Source organism: Typopeltis vanoorti, chromosome 19 (genome assembly GCF_054136105.1).
Source record: "Typopeltis vanoorti isolate ZY-2024b chromosome 19, IOZ_Tvanoo_1.0, whole genome shotgun sequence".
NCBI lineage: Eukaryota > Metazoa > Arthropoda > Arachnida > Uropygi > Thelyphonidae > Typopeltis > Typopeltis vanoorti.
In genome coordinates, this window is record NC_143567.1 from 90348996 (window position 1) to 90363288 (window position 14293).

The 14293-nt window shown below is 36.3% G+C and overlaps 1 long non-coding RNA gene across 1 annotated transcript in view; it reads right to left on the reverse strand.

The window, feature by feature from the left end:
- Nucleotides 1-1763: 1763 nt before the first annotated feature.
- LOC150096329 (uncharacterized) overlaps nucleotides 1764-14293 on the reverse strand; it is a 32674-nt gene continuing 20144 nt past the window's right edge. Inside the window, exon 3 of the long non-coding RNA XR_016549940.1 lies at nucleotides 1764-1822. This is a non-coding gene — a long non-coding RNA (uncharacterized LOC150096329). The remainder of the gene's footprint in view (nucleotides 1823-14293) is intronic.

Below are 14293 nucleotides of genomic sequence, written 5' to 3' on the forward strand. Positions count from 1 at the left end.
AAGCAATTATTAGAAGTAAAAGTGAGAATTCATTGCGATACTACAATGAACTGTGATACAATTCATTGTATTTGTATTTAATGTTTTTGGTGGTGTGGAAGAGAAGGCCTGATGGCTTTAACTCCACCAGAATAAATAGATAAATAAAATTTAAAAAATGTTGCGGCAATCTAGCAATAGCCTTACAGCCTTACATTTATGATCCTTACTTTAAGGGCCCCAGAGCTTACTCATTTAGAATTTAACCACTGATAATAGGTATTAAGTATTAGTGCTTAAATAGGCCCTCTCTCAACAAGTCCTTGGAGATGTATTCATAATAATAATAAAACCTGCCAGAAACCAAGAGATCTGGGAGGTAGTGTCTATTTTTTATAATGTTATGGTGGATGAAATATATCAACCATTTTAAGCTTCATATCTATGTTATTTCACTGGTATCTTGATGGTATTTTAATTTCAGTGGCACCTCACATACATATTTTGCATGGCAGAAAAATACATCATGGCTAGTAAGGTCGTTAATGCTACTCTTATTTAGATGTGTCTTAGTTCTTTATAAATTTACATTAAAAACATTGCATATAATAATAATATAATATATTATATAATAATAAATGGGACATTATATATATTATATGCATATATATTATATATGCTTATAATATATAAATGTGAAGGATATTAAACAACTTTCAGGTGTAGGAAACCGTGATGAAGTTATAATTAATTTAACATGATTTAAATTTGTTGCATAGTTCATTTTTTAAGAAATAAATACCAAATAGACAAATGTGGAAGGGTCTGATTAACTAAGTGATCAGACATCAGTTAGTTAATCAGACGCAACACAACTTCAAAATTGACCAAAGTGTTTCTTTCTCTAAAACTATTATTACCATCTTTGGAACAGAAAGCATCTTATTTGGATAACAGCAAATTTGTGGACAATTCATCATATAAGACTCATGATTAAGCTATATTTTATTAAATAAATAAATAAATCAGCTAACATCTTTTATTCCCTTATAGGGAGTAGGCGAGGCCTTTATACCCTATCTAGCTTTTGGAGACTGAGTGGGCAATTCAATCTCCACTGGCAGCCAATCAGAGATAGCTGGCCCATATCTATCACTAATTATAGGCAGCCACCAATGAAGAGGCTGTCAAACAAGTGCTGCCATCTCTTGGTACCGAACCCTAACAGGATATGTTACTGTCTGAAATAATGTGGGTACTATGGTCAATTTTCTTGAGTTTATGGAATGAAAAACCCGACTTTCCAGGAGAAAAAACCCGCTTGCTCCTGCCAGAGATCAACTAACTTGGGAACCAGTCGAAGATAGGCTTAGAAAAAGTTCCTCCAGTCGACGACTAGACTTAAGCTTAAGTTTAATTTCAAGCGACCAAGTGCAGAGGATGCAAGCACCACTTCCACTGAGCATTAGCATTTTAATGTTTAGATTTTTTTATCTCGCAATCTTTGTTGGTATTTCACTTGTGTTATGCACTTAAAAAGAATTCCAAGAAGATGAAACTAGTTGTGCAGCTTATTTAACAGAAAATAGTGTTTCTATTTTTTATCTCTCAGCTTATAGTCATTTAATCTGTTTCAAAAATATGTCTCTCAGCCAAGTCAATCAGTTATATCATATATATATATATGTATATATATGCTCACTAATATATGTGACAAAATACTATACCTGAATCCAGCCACTGGTTGGTCTAGGGCTACTATAGTACTGCCACTATCACCTGTAGTTACTGTTGTTCCCATTGGTTTGGATGGCCATACAGGTGATGAATTCACTATTGTTTTCTGCATGAAGAAAAAGGTAAAGTCATTAAAATAATAAACTATTTCTCAGCTGAACTGTCATTTGTTTCAAGTAAAGAAACTGGAATTCTTATGCTGTAACTATTACATATTATTATTATTATCATTAGAGACCTCCATGGAGTCAGGGATTTATTGAGGAAGGCTATGCCTCACCCACACCAGCTGTCATTCCTTTTCTTTAATTCATTCACACTACCTGCACTCACCAACTCTAAAGGCAAGCCATTCCAATCACAAACTGCCCTTTCTTGGCTGCATTCTTACTCAGCTTGCTTCCAAGGATGCCCTCTCATCTAATCCTCATCTTCCTCAAAATGAAAAATTCCAGCTGCCAGCACCGTGTGACCCTTTCAGACATTCGTAGGCCTCTATCATATCACTCCTCTTTCTCCTATTTGCTAATGTCTGCCATCCCCAAATGCTCAATAGATTATCATCGGTATTCGATGAATCCTTCAATAATCTTTAATGCCCTCTTTTTTATCATCATCTAGAAAACTAAAAGACCATATCAATAGTCCAGGTGAGGTTGTACCAAGTCCTTATAAAAAGGAAAAATGACAGAAGGAAAGGGAGAAGTCATTAAAATAATAGTTTCTCATCAATTGACCTAGACCAATCAGTTTCTTCTAGCATAATGTAAATGTAAAGTGCATAACTTTACATTTACAAATATTGAACAGGCATCCTTTTTCACATGCTGACAATTCCAGCTTATTCAGATCAATCTGTAAGCCAGTCACATTCTTAATTACCCTGCCTATATCCCTGCATCATCAGCAAACAGCTGCATATTTCCTGTCAAATCCTTCCCAATGTCAGCAATGTACTACAGATTGAAAATCAAGACTGATCCACATGGTACACATTGATTTTTGCAGGCTTGCACCCACACCACTTTTTGATGACTGTCATTAAACCATCCTCTCACTCAAACTAATAACTTATAATCCAAACCCATAACCTCCAACTTATGCAGCAGGCTTCCATGCTATATCCTGCCAAAAGCCTTAGCAAAGTCCAAAATTATCGTGGTGCATCCACCCCCCCTTTGTCTAACTCAAATGTAACATTATTTTAAAATGTGAGCAAGTTACTCAAACAACCTTCTCTTAGTCAACCCATGCTATTCATTGCAAAGTATAGATTCTCTGTCTATATATCTATTTCTGCATGTGAGCCAACTTTTCCAAAATCTTATCCACCACTCCAGAGATACTGATAAGTCAACAGCTAGATGCTTTGCACCACCTGTGTTAAATCAGATTACCATACATTCTTTCCATGCCTGCAGAATCTTCTCTGCTCTAAGACTCATATTATACAGCCATTTTGGCTGAACTCTTTTAGCATCTATACTGATATCCCCTCAGTCCCCCCATTGCCACATATTCAGCTTATTCAACAGCTCCAGTATGACTATATATACACATATAACAACAGTAATAAGATTTTTTAATATGTTCTAAGTATTTTTTATATTCGTTCTAAGTATCATTGGACATCGTCTGTACAGTTAATTCAAACAAAACTAGGAATCAAATCAGTTAGGATGCATGATAAATGGGACATATATATATATTATATATTACAATGGCATCCCTCTATGAGTGCAGTAGCGTGTTATAGAATTAAATTAAAATATATCTGGAGAGAATAAAGAAAAAGATTACATTAAAATGAGATAACATATATAAATTATTTTACACAATTTAGGATGACAATTTCCCAAACTTTAGGGATAGTAAGAATGTCATTACAGTTCAAATTGGGTCTGTGATAGGGCTTCAGCACTTTATATAAATGATCATGTTTATATAAAGATCTATGTAGAAGTTTGGTCTTTTTCCAATGGATCCTATAGTTTGGGTTTTCAATTCTGCGTTGCGCAAGGCCAGATTTCTGCAGTTTGATAAGACGGATATGGTCTTGATGTTCCGAAATGCGTTTGCTAATGGATCTACCTGTCTTTCCATAGTAGGACAATTTACAATAACATGAGACCTTGTACATGCCAAGTAGCATCAGATTTAAGAGTGTGTCTTTAGGTGAAAGTAACCAATTGTAGATCTCATTGATTGGTTTGTAGGTAGCAGCCAATTCATATTTCTTCATAATTTTTGAAAGACGTTCGAAGATGCTTTTGACATAAGGTATGGGAATCCTACGGGCTTGTTCTTGTCTAGGTTGATGTGTGGGGGGAAGTGACTGATGATTTTTTTTTTTTAGTTGTTTTTTGGATTGTATCCATTTTGTATGGCTGTATTTTTGATTATTTCCAATTCTTGGATTAAAGATTCTTTGGAGGAGCAGAATCTGTGTGCTCTAGTTACTAATGATTTAATGATGCCAAATTTTTGAGATGAATGATGAGCCAAAGAAATGTGAATGTAGCACCCTGAAAATGTCGGATTATGATAGACAGAAGTGGAGATAGAACTATCTTCTTTTCTTTGGATGTGTACATCCAGGAAGGAGATACCCTGTGGAGATTCTTTTTCTAGTGTGAATTTGATGCAATAATGAAGAAGGTTGAATTTTTCTAGAAACAAGTGTAGTCCTTGTTCAGAATGACCCCAGACAGCAAAGACGTCATTCAAAATATTATAGCCAGATTTTTGGTTTAGGATTAAACGTGGAAAACTTTTTCTTCAAGGTGTTCTAGAAAAAGATTGGCTAAGTTTGGTGATAAGGGAGACACAGTTGCTGTTCCTTCTTCTTGCTTGTATTTATCTTTCCAAGTTAAGTATCCAAAAAGAGAAAGAGGGAAAGAGAAAATTTATAAGCAAGAGGAAGGAACAGCAATGCGGTCTCTGTTATCACCAAACTTAGCCAACCTGATGCTAGCTGGCATGTACAAGGTCCCATGTTCCTGTAAATTGTCCTACTGTGGACAGACAAGTAGATCCATTAGCAAAACATTTTGGAACATCAAGACCATATCCGTCTTATCAAACTGCAGATATCTGGCCTCACACAACACTGAATTGAAAATCCAAACAATAGGATACATTAGAAAAAGAGCAATCTTCTACATAGATCTTTATATAAACCATGTTTATATAGTTAGTAGTTGGAAGGGACCAATCGTTCGATGCTGTTGGCACACTCTCCCTCGATGAGTCTTTGGATCCCTGGAGGTGTCAAATAATAATAATAATATAAAGAAAGTGCTGAAGCCCTACGTCACAGACACCCAATTTGAACCATAATGACTTTCTTACTATCCCTAAAGTCTGGGAAATTGTCATCCTAAATTGTGTAAAATAATTTATATATGTTATCTCATTTTAATGTAATATTTTTTTTTTCTCTTCGGATATATTTTAATTTAATTCTATAACACACTACTGCATGCATAGAGGGATACCATTGTAAGCATGTGTCCTAACTGTATGTGATTCCTAGTACTGTTTGAATTAACTGTACTGATGATGTCCTATGATACTTAGGATGAAATATTTAATTATTAAAAAATCTTATTACTGTGTATGTTTAGTCATGAATGCTCTACAGGTTTCATTATACAACAGCTCTATTTGTTTATACTGGGTTGATAGCTTTTAGCAAAATGAGTGCTCATTAGTTGAATAATCTCTTCTGCATCTGTCATTTATACTATCCATTCAGTATGGCTATTTTTTCACATTCATTCTTTCTTTTACTTGCAGCATAACAACAGAATTGTCCTTGGTTCATGGAGCTAATTAGTTTTTCTTACAATACTAGCAACTTTTCTGGCCTGAATTTTGCAGTTGTCATAACTGAAGCCATCCCTAGTATTTTTTCGTGCTTCCCATGTACTGCCAATATCCTTCCCATCCAGCAATTCGTACCTGGAACTGAGCTCAGTATTCTCCTCAGTTAGTCATAATTTTCTGCTTTAAAATTCAGCACAACTTTTTGTATAATGTCTGGGTTATTGTTTAATATAATCATTGATTGAATTCTGAGAAAAATTACAGGTGTAGGAAGAAGAATTAAATTATTATGATGATGACAATGATGATTCAGAATGTCACAGGCCTCTATGTGACTCCATAGAGGCCTGACAAGACTCACTGTGGAAGATCCATCCTAGAAAACACAAAGACTATCATATCATTCCTGGAACGCATTGACTGTTCATGCTCTCACCACTCTATCAGGCAATGCATTCCATGGTTCAATGACCCTTCATGCAAAGAGACCATTCCTCACCCTCTTGCTCACAACTTCCTTTCATAACTTCCAGGGATGGTCCCTTGTCCTTGCTCCTTCTCCCAGTTCCACCAAATGAAAGACCTCCCCAGTGTCAATTCTCTAACTACATCTCAACAATTTAAAAGTCTCAGTCAACAATTCAAAAGTCTCAATCTACTAAACTCTCCAGTCCACATTCCCCTCAGCCTATCTTCATAACTAACATGGTATACAGTCCTGATAGAATCTTTGTTATCTGCACTCTTTCCATGGTTAATTTATCCCCCCCTTCAAGTCATGGGATGGCCATGACTTGAAGGGGGGGACCAAATTTGAGGAACCAAATTTGAGCACAACAGTCCAAGTGTGGTCTGATCACAGCTTTATACAATGGAATGACAACTCTATTATCTCTGCAGGTCAGAGTCCTTCTTAGTATTGCAGCATTGCTCTGAATTTCAGGCTTCTATCAATCACCACACACAGATCTATTGCCTCTTCCACTTCCACCAAATTTGAGGAACCAAATTTGAGCACAACAGTCCAAGTGTGGTCTGATCACAGCTTTATACAATGGAATGACAACTCTATTATCTCTGCAGGTCAGAGTCCTTCTTAGTATTGCAGCATTGCTCTGAATTTCAGGCTTCTATCAATCACCACACACAGATCTATTGCCTCTTCCACTTCCTCCAGTACAGTTCCTCCAACAGAGAACGCAGCCTCCATCGATGTATCCCAAACTTCAAGAATTTACATTTAGCTGCATTAAACTGATACCCTCCATTCATTTGCCCATCTGTCCAGTTTATTCAAATTCTTTTGCAGGGCTACCACATCTGCACTATTACTAATAACCCTTCCCAGCTTCACATCATTTACTAACAACTGAATATCCCCACCCCCTGCAACCCAGTACTGAGCCCTGTGAGAACCCACTTATAACTTTCTGCCTCCTTGATACTGTTCTTTCATACACAACTCTCTGATACCTATCAGATAGCCAATCCTAAATCCAGTTCACTAACCTGACATCTAAATCCATGTGCTGCAACTTAAATAACAGGTAATCATGTAGTACCCTGTCAAATACCTTTGTAAAATAAACTAATATAATGGAAGCATTAAGTCACACAATGTTTGGTGGGGGGGAAGCATTTGAAAATTACAGTCAATATTCAAAATCAGTGTTCATTGAAACTCTATTACCATTTTTATCCAACAATGTCATTCTTTCACAATCATTTCTCCTCTTCTTACTGGCTGCATAACAAAAGAATTCCTTAGGATTTTCTTTGGATTTCAGGCCCAATCTCTTCTCATATTCCAGTTCTGCAATCCTTACCATACTAGTCACTCTCCTGGCCTATCTTATATTTTTGCATGAATCTGCTCTCCACCCCTCTCCTTATATCTCCTCCATAACCTCTTTTTTATCTGCAGTTTCCATTTGATACTGTTTGTCATCCACTTGTTTCCAAATTGTGTTCTCTTCTTTACTCGCAGTATACAGCTTGCTATTGCTGCTAATAAACATTCCTTCACAAATTCCCAAGCACTGAAGGTATCTTGCCCTTCCAATTCCTCCCTGCATGGAACTGCCCGAAGTTGATATCTAAAACTATCATAATCACCTGCCTTATAATTCCACATATATTTCTTTCTCTTTGATACTCCTGCATGTCTATTCATCTTCCAAGTCAAAACCACATAATCACTCTCTCCAAATGGGGGCAGAGATGTCATTTCAGTTATAATCAGCTCTTCTGATGTTATGACCAAATCTAAAACCCTAGAATCTCATGTTCCTTTTTCTACATGTTGCCTAAGACATTTGTCCTTCAAGAATTACAGAAATTCCATTCCCTAACTACTATATGCAGTTTCCTCTGCCCAATTTATACTGCTGTAGTTAAAATCTCCTATAACAATCATTCTTCTTGCACTTGCCTAACACAATTGCTTCACTAAATATTCTATCCTGCCCACCTCTACCTCACAGGATATGTTATCAAAACCATTAGTGCCATTGGTTTCCAAATCCTCCACTCTGAGAGGACATAAGTCATCACTTATCATAAGCAGTACTCCACCACTTTATTTTCACTTCCTATCCTGTAAAAAAATGCTTTACCCTGCTAATTTTATTCTGTCAGTATATCATCTTCTGTCAACCATCTCTCAGAGATCCCAATAATTCATTTTAGAAATTATGGACTTTACAACCGTGTTATAAATAACTATTTTAATTTCCTGACGTTTCAAACTTCATATTAAGATCATCATCTGGAGTATACACAAATATACAAGGACAAGCCAAGTTACATTTCACACAGTATGCTAAAGGGTTATTCTACTGGCATGACCTTTAGCAAAAATATAATATATAAAATTAAATAAAAAATACAAATAAAATTAAAAAATTAATTAATTAGAAACTACATCAAAGCTATATTCTATTTAAGATAACATCAGAGAAACATTCTTTAATATAGATATAGATAGTTTTCTTACAGTAACAATGATGTACTAATTTAACATGACAATTGTTATATTAGATTTAAGATTCTGGATTATCTACAGTCCTGTTTATAGTTAACTCTTAGGGAGAAAGGTTCCATGGGTAGAATATGAGCCTTCCATATGCTTGGGATTTTTAGACCATCATTATTGTTAAGATTACGGTGGTTGATGAGAATCTCACGGGCTTCCTTAAATTTATGTTCATACCATGTTTTGGTGTGACGTAAACAACTGGTGCTTTTCCGGTCAATTCTATGTAAAGTGTTCAGGGCATGATCAGAAAGGCCAACTTCACCGTAGTTATTATATTTAATGTGTCGTTTATGTTCCTCTTGTCTGACAGGAATTGTGCGTCCTGTTTCCCCTATATGTGGTATGCTACAGGTGCAATAAATATGGTATACTCCAGGGTGGGCCAGCAGAGGGAGTGGGTCTTTGGATGAGTTGAGTAAGCTTTTTAATTTTGCAGGAAGTTTAAAGGTGGCTTTATATTATATAAAGCTTTATAAAGGTGTCTAATAGGAATTGTGCATCCTGTTTCCCCTATATATGGTATGCTACAGGTGCAATAAATATGGTATACTCCAGGGTGGGCCAGCAGAGGGAGTGGGTCTTTGGATGAGTTGAGTAAGCTTTTTTAATTTTGCAGGAAGTTTAAAGGTGGCTTTAAGGTAGGCTGTATTTCTGTAGTATTCTGTTTATTTTATCTGATGTCCCTTTAATGTATGGAATAGTTACAGTTTTATCGTAATCTAGTTTTCTTTGTTTTTTAGTGAGGTCTTGTAGAGAATTTTGTTGATAGTGTTTTGCCTGTAACCATTTTTTTAGGAAAGTATTGGTGATAACTTTAAATTCATCTTTATCTTTAAACTATCAAGCACAAACTTGGCTTACCTGTTTGTTTGTTTGCTTACCTGGAAAAAAGGATTATAACCAAGTTTATAAAATTGCTTGATATCTTTAACGTATAGTATGCTCAAGGTAAAAACTTTCTACATCTTTCTCTCATCCTGAGATTTTTATTTAATAAGGTCAAGCACTTTGTGGCAACTCATATAGGTAAAAATTATAAGTTCTGCATTACTTCAACCTTGGTATCACTACCTCAGGGTCTGGCTCTCACTGATGAAACCTCAGTAAAGGTCAAAACCAGTCTGGGTAGTGGCACTTCTTTTGATGCATAGCATCATACATCTCTGCAAGGAGATGTGCTTTGCATTATGGGAGATACTAAGGCGATCAGAGCTTATTTCACCTTTACCACGAGTTGCCTCAAGACCTGAAAATACTTCAGGTGCAAACTTGGCTTACTTGCTTGTTTGCTTACTTGGGAAAAAAGGATTAAAACCAAGTTTATAAAATTGCTTGGTATCTTTAACACACAACACACACATATATATATTATATTTTCACTAGAAGTGATGCCAGTAGAATAACGTTGATCAAATCATTGTCGCTTTAGCATACTGTGTGAAATGTAACTCAGCTTGTCCTTGTATATTTGTGTATACTCCAGATGGCGACCTTATTATGAAGGGCAAAATGTCAGGAAATTAAAATAGTTATTTATAACACGATTGTAAAGTCCATAATTTCTAAAATGAATGCTGATTACCGTGTAACACTAAAAGAAAAGATCCCAATAATCTTTGGATGGTCTGATGCTATTAGCACCACTAATTCATCTCCTTGTTTCCAGATGCTCTTGGCATTAGAATTCCATTATTCCAGATACTCTTGAAATGGTTAAATATGACTAAAATAAAATTCTTAAACTAAACAGAAAATGCCACAAAGAGATCAAAATCAATCAGCATGTGCTACAGAAAAAGTTTAGAATTTTACAAACTTGGGTGCAAATGTAGATGCTGAAAGTGGAACTTACAGGGATATAATGCAGAGACTGGCAAAAGCTAATACTGCTTTCAGAAAATTAAATAGTATATGGAAATCTTCAAAATACCATAATAAAACTAAAATGAAGATCTTCAATAGCAACATTAAGGCTGTTTTATTATATAGATCAGAGACACGGATGCTGACCAAAAAACTGAAAGCCAAATTAAACAGTTTTCAAACCAAATACCTGCATAAAATATTACAATATTTTGGCCCCAACATATTATTATTATGTTAGACCTCCAGGGAGTCCAAAGACTCATCAAGGGAGAGTGTGCCAACAGCATGGAACGATTGAGTCCTTCAAACTACTAACTGGGCTCAAACTTGCTTAACTTGTTGCGTGAACCATTAGTAGCAGAGGCTCTACCAATTGACCAACCTTGCTGGCTATATATATAACAAATGATGACTCATGTAAATTGACTGTGCTAAAAAGCATCACTGACGAAATTAAAAAAAAATGAAGATGGATTGGACACACACTGATAATGGATAGCAGAGAGAGATTCCTAAAGTGACTTTGACATGGATCCCAGAAGGTATATGAAAAAAAATAGGAGGAGGCCAAAATTGACTTGACAGAGAATGACAAAATAGGAAAGAAGACTGGCTGGCTGGAAGAGCTGGAAAGAAGCTGAACTCGTGTGGCTCAGGATCCGATGCTTTCAAACAGAGCAATCTGGAAGCATTGGATCTTGGCCTTATGTATCATTATTATTCGTGACACCTCCAAGGAGTCTGAAGACTCATCGCAGGAGGACACCTACAACTGTCTCAACCACTACACCGAACCTCTACTACGAATCATCTCCATCAACGCCATCTACCGCTCACCTCTACCACTACCACAACTAGTATTTTTTGTCTGTAAATTGCGTGTGTTCTGAAGGGCTGATTTGTCTGTATACGGGATGAAAAACCCGAGTTTCCGGGAGAAAAAACCCTGCTACCTCCGTATGAGATCGGCTAACTCACCTTTGATTGAAATCATTCAGATAAAGATTCCTCCCGTCGCAACGAGAATCAAACTTAGGCCTATTTCAATCGAAGGGCGCAATGTACCGTTGTTCTTCCAATTGCGCTACGGAGGCGCTGAAGACATGACAGTATCATGAGGCACAAAGAGAATAAGTAAGTAATGTAACCTTTTTATGAATGGGATATCCATATACATAATTACTTCCCAGATTAATACATTATGATCACTGTCACCAACCAACTGAAACTACCTCTGACACTATAATCAAGTCCAACACTCTCTGACCATGGGTTCCTTCTATCACAAGACGAATGAGGAAGTTGTCTTGCAACAGTTCAATTTTTTTTTTTCTATTTTGAGATAATTAATATCTCAAAATAATTATTCACCTGATGCCAATCAGGCTAATTTCATCTTCACCAGCAACTGATACACCAGGTTTGTAACAACATCCCACCATGTATTTCATCTCGTTAGACCCACCTCACACTAGATAGCTTCAAACTCATTACATGGAACACGGTTACTAACAATGCATTCATAGTCTTCTACCCTAACCAGATTCAAATCTTCTGTCATTAGCAGCATATCTCACTGTCCTTCCTAAAAATACTATATCTTTTATACTTAATTCCAGTTAGTATATCTGTCTCCAAAAGCTACATTACCAGTATTTTTCCACATACTGTTTAACAGTTCCTTATACAGACTACAGACATTTTATAAGATCAAAGCTAATTGTCCAGTGGCAGTCATCATGTCAGGAAGCAGAGACAAACAAATTGCATGATGTTAAGCCTGAAATTAAGCACTGGCAGTGTAATCAATGTAGAAACAGAAGTTATTCTTACTAAGCTCTGCATAGGTTACATTTATCTTACACACATTCTTATTTACTGAGGGATGATGACCCATCTGTGTGTGAAAAATACAACACGCATCTTACCATTTGTCATATTCTTGTGGGGTGTTAGCACTTCACATTAGAGAGGAATGAAATTTTTACTTATTTGGCCGAGCCATAAACACTCAGACAGATGTTATTGTTGGCTTGGTGTCTGAGTGAAGTACATTCTGTACTTCACTCACTTTACTCGGACAAACTGCATGAAATTTTTAACTTTTGACAAAGAATTAATTTATACAAGTGCCTTTGATTATAAATTCTATTTATATGTAGATACTGCATTGCTTAACTTAATTTTATGTACATACATATTATTTATTAATTTATCTCTTCATAACTATTTAGTAATACCTTGTGTACTGCTGTAACCTTTACAGTATGACCTTTGCTGTCCTTGTGCCAATAAACCTTAAATCAACCAACCAACTAGGGCAACAAAACTCAATCCCTTTGCTCCTGATTCTCCTGGCATTTGGATAACTTGCAGATTATATTCATATCTAATGCCTCACAGTGAATATCCTTATACATACCTAATAAGTCCGAACCTGGTGAGCACACAATCATCTTTTCATCATACTCATCTCCCTGACTAAGCACATTTGTATCATTATCACAATTACAAAACTTAGTCATTCTTATATATACATATTCCTCCTCTCGTAATCTAGTTTCTCCATCTCTGCACCTGCGAGAGCTACTCTACTTTTTACTTTTCTATTTCTCTATAGCATTTGACGTAGTAACAAGATTATCAGTGGATATACCCTCTTTTACCTTGCGACACCACAAGGTAAAAGAGGGTATAAGGAAGATGAGATGAGATAACTTCAACAAGTACTGATGGTAGGAAGGTAACAGAAGCAAACCATCTGGCACTGCAACATTTCCATCTCCACACAGGTGGAGATGTTGCAGTGCCAGATGTAACATTGATTGTGAGAATAGAAATAGATGAAATGGAGGTGCTTATCAAATTATAACACCTTAATGCAAATATGGCCATAGGATTAGATGTCATATTAACCTGTGTATTTGCAAGGATGTGCAAGAGATCTGACAGCTCCTCTGGCCAAGCCATTTAACTTAAGCCTCAGTTCTGGGAAGGTGTCTCAGGTGTAGAAAGAGAACAAAATAGTTCCTTGCATGAAGGAGGTTCCAAGATAGAAGTAACAAATTATAGGCCAATCAGTATCTCAGGAGTAGTGGTTAAAGTATTATAGAAGTTAGCAAAGGACAGAATTCGGGATTGGATGAAATGAAACATGACACTCTTGCCTTAGTAATCTGCCTATGTTTTATAAACAAGTGACACCTTAGATAAAAGAAATTGGGACCACTCAGTGATACGGCTGGATATGACAGGATACTGGGACTCTGTTGCATAAACTGGAATAAATGGAGATGGATATGAAGCAGGTAACTGATGGATAGATATCAAAGAGTAGTATAGGGGAGATGAGGTTGGAAGAAGATGGGTGACTAATGGTGTACTGCAAGGTTCTACTGTTTAATTTATACATCAGTGATATAAGAAATGATTCAAGGGGAAATATTCAGTCGTTTTTGCCAATGATGCAAAACTAGAAAAGCAATAATCAATGAAGAGGAGATGTAGAGATACTGCAGATTGTGACTATGGGCAAAGGATAATGGCTACCAGTATAATGTGGCCAAGTAAGGTCATGCACTTTAGGATGAAGAAATCACAAGCTGTGTACTACATTGATGTGGCAACTGTGGAAAGGGTGTTGAAATTTAGAGGGCATATTGGAATGGTGGCCAAAACAGCACCTCAGATCACATGGTTGTTGAAGAATACATTGACAAGAAGAGATAGGGAGGTTGTTATTCCCCCTTCATAAGGCTTAATAAGGCCACATGTGGACTACTATGCACAGATTTGGTCACTTGGTTTTTCAAAAGGATGAAGGGATACTGGAAAGGACAATTGATC